This window comes from Ursus arctos, chromosome X (assembly GCF_023065955.2).
Source record: "Ursus arctos isolate Adak ecotype North America chromosome X, UrsArc2.0, whole genome shotgun sequence".
In the NCBI taxonomy this organism is placed as follows: domain Eukaryota; kingdom Metazoa; phylum Chordata; class Mammalia; order Carnivora; family Ursidae; genus Ursus; species Ursus arctos.
This window is the reverse complement of record NC_079873.1, coordinates 32,950,639-32,953,754: the sequence shown is the minus strand read 5'-3', so window position 1 is coordinate 32,953,754 and position 3,116 is coordinate 32,950,639. Positions and strand designations below refer to the sequence as shown.

Genomic DNA, 3,116 nt, shown 5'->3' with positions numbered 1-3,116 from the left:
CGGTGGATCCTCAGCTCAGGGAGGGACCAGGCCAGCCCTGTACCCCAAGTCCTGAGCGATTGCCTCACACTGCCCTCACCCCTCACCCAGCCACCTCCTGGCTCTTCTAAACAGGCAGCCGTGCTCACCACCAGGGAATGTGGAGACCCTCTCCTGATGCCCAGAAATGTGGCAGGGAGCGGAGAGACAGCATCGGGGCCACTGGGCCTTGGCATGAAATGTGGAGTGGCCTACCTGCATCGGGTGACTTCAGGGTCCTGGCCATCCTCCCTGGACAATGCTGGGGCCCTGGGGGGCCTCGGTGTAGAAGATGACCTCTGAGATGACACTGTCCTTCACGGACCTGCCCTGCTGTTCCTGGCCACAGAGCAGACGGTAAAGCCCGTCTTGGCCCTCCGTCGTGGGTGGCTCATGGGTCACCTTGGGCAGGCCTTTGGTGCCTAATGAGAGTGAGTCCAGGCCCTTGAGCATGGTACACGCTGTGTGACATTGGGCTGCAATCTGCCGGCTCCTTGAACATGACCCAGAAGGTGCTGGTGGAGCCATCATGGCGAAGCCCGTGTCGTTCAAGCCCGGGGTGCTGTCCATGTGGATGATCTGGATGTCACATGGTAATCAGGGGGCCCGTGGATGGAGCCACACAGCCCAAAGCCCGCCACGAAAATGCTCTTGTTGATGGAGAGTACGCCCAGCTGCTCTCCCCCTGCTGGAGGCTGTTCACGCGGCTGCACCCCTTCCTGCGGAGGCAGAAGCACAGCTGTTGGATTAAGTCCGCACGTGGCTGAGGGCTGACGGTCAAGTGCAGGAAGAGGCTGCCCACCTCGCGGTCCAGGAGGATGCCCCTCGGCGCGGGCTCTGCAGCACACTCCTCGAGGGTCATCCGCGCGAAGCGGATGAGGGCGAGCGCCCGGCCCTGAACCCTGCGCTTATTCTCGGGCATCACCTGCGGCTGCTGTCGCCGACCCTCGGCCCGGCGGCCTAGGACGCCGAACAAGCGTACCTCCCAGTGCCCAGGGTGTCCGGCCCCAGCGCGGCCACCAGCGAGTCCAAGTCGAGGTCTGTAAAGCCCTCGCCAGGGACGGCGTCGGCTGTGTTTTTGCCGGTGTTCTGCAGGCACGGGCCGGCCGGCTGCAGTTCCTGGAAGAGTCTGGCCCGCGTCGGCCGCAGGAACGCGTGGTGGGCCTGGACGCTCTTCTGGAAGTCCACGCGGTGGGCGTCGAGCGCCAGCACTGCGTGCTTCTCGGCGGTGTGCCGCCTGGTCGTGACGTCAGGGGAGCAGAGAAACCGCAGCAGGGCAGGGAGGACACCGGCTCCGCCGCCCGCAGCTCCCGGTCGGCGCACGTGGTGCCCGTGAACATGGCGCCGAAGGCGGCCCCTTGCCGGCCGCAGGTACACAGCCCAGAGCGCCTCGTTGCCGGAGAGGAAGGCCAGGCGCTCCTTCGGAGTACGCTCGGGGGGCTCGGGGGGGCCTGCCCGTGGTCCCCTCAGCTCCCGCTCCCCGCCGGCCATGGGAGGCCCCGGGCTCCGGGGCGGCGACCGCACTGGCATTGGGTCCTGGGCGCCTCCACCCGCCTTGTCGGGGCGGGGCCTCCGGGCCGGGCCTGCGCGGCCTGCGGCCCTTCCCCTTCCCTTCCGTGATTTTAAGCCGCTGGGAACTCTGGGGAGCTCCCCACCGGCTTGGTCTGGCTTCTGTCTCAACCAGGCCATGGAAAGTGCTCTTTGCAACCACCTATTTGTTGCTACACACAAAGGACCCTCCCCCAACCACATTGACTTCACAACACCTTGGCGGCATTGTTGCTGCGGGCCCCACCTTCTTCCCAGGGAGCTCGGCCTCCATGCGGCTCGAGAAGCATGCTTTGTGGACTCATACCAGGAGGCAAACTGTTGCTGGTCTGCCACGAGGTTAAGTACAGAAAGGAAGAATAACAGAAACTTTGAGAGCAACTCGGCAGAGGAATTTTTGCCTGCTGAATCTGATACTAAAAAATGGGGTTTGCATTTTGGATGCCTGTTAATTTTTGTTCATCTGTTTTATTGTATGTTATCACCAAAGTACTGGTCTGGGGCACAAGACGGGAGGGGGGGATCCCTAGCCCTTCTCCAAAGATAAAGTAAGAAATACTGCCGTAAGCCCTTATCTTCTCTGAATCCAACTCTCCTGGCTTCCCTCCCACTCCACTCTTCAGAAGTCTGCACGTTGCCTTCATCTCTCTCAGGCCCACGGATTTCCCCTTTGCTGATGAATGCCCGTGCATCTGTTGGATCTCTGCAGAGTAGGCCACCCCTCCAGGAACCTCTCCTCTGCTCTGCCTAGAGCCCCGTACTGTCCGCAGCATCAATGTAACAGTGCCCAGCGGATTTCCGTCGCAGCTGCCAAGCCTCATTGTCCCCTCAGCCCCTAGCCCAGTGCCTGGCACACAAAAGAGCCCAATCGACCTTCGTGACATGAATGAGTTTCACCTGAGGCGGCCTTGGGCGCACACCATGCCCCAACTTAGAAGGTTCTTTCCCTCCGCTCATTTCCTCCATGTTTCTTTGCCTTCCCTAACGCGCGCAGTAGGCATCCCGGTTGTCAAAAAATTAGCAGTGAATTAAAAACTGGTGCAAGCCCTTCGGTGGTCCGAGACAAAGTTAGAAAACCCCAGGTTGCAAACCATCCGCTAGGTTATACGATTTCCGGTTTCTGGGACGGGAGAAGGAACAGCAGTGACATTTCGGAGAACTCGTCCTGATGGTCTGAGTACATTCCAGGGATCCGCCAGCCTCCGTGGAGGAAAGTGCCTTACCTTCATGTGAGCACAGATGGGGAATCGGGAGCCTGGACTGAAGTCTTGGCCAGGTAAAGTGTTGCCCACCAGATGAATATGCCACAGCCCTCCCTGTCCTATGCCACAGTATCCTGTAGAGTGAGTGAGTGGCAGCCAGGATGACCCTTGGGGCTAAGCTAAGGGGGTTACTAATTAGTGATCCTATAGCACACTGAAAATAGAAATGTCAAGTGGTACTACTAATAGTCATATTTCCTCTGCTCTGGTTTCCAGGGTCCCTTATGCTTTCACTCCAGAACCTCTGGAAAGTAACAAGAAATGTAGTTTGGAGGGAAAAGAGAGCTA

The 3,116-nt window shown here is 59.6% G+C and overlaps 1 pseudogene; it reads right to left on the bottom strand.

Annotated features, from left to right (window-relative positions):
• Positions 1-249: 249 nt before the first annotated feature.
• On the bottom strand, positions 250-1,548 carry LOC113265819 (BTB/POZ domain-containing protein 2-like; annotated as a pseudogene).
• Between the last annotated feature and the right edge of the window lie 1,568 nt (positions 1,549-3,116).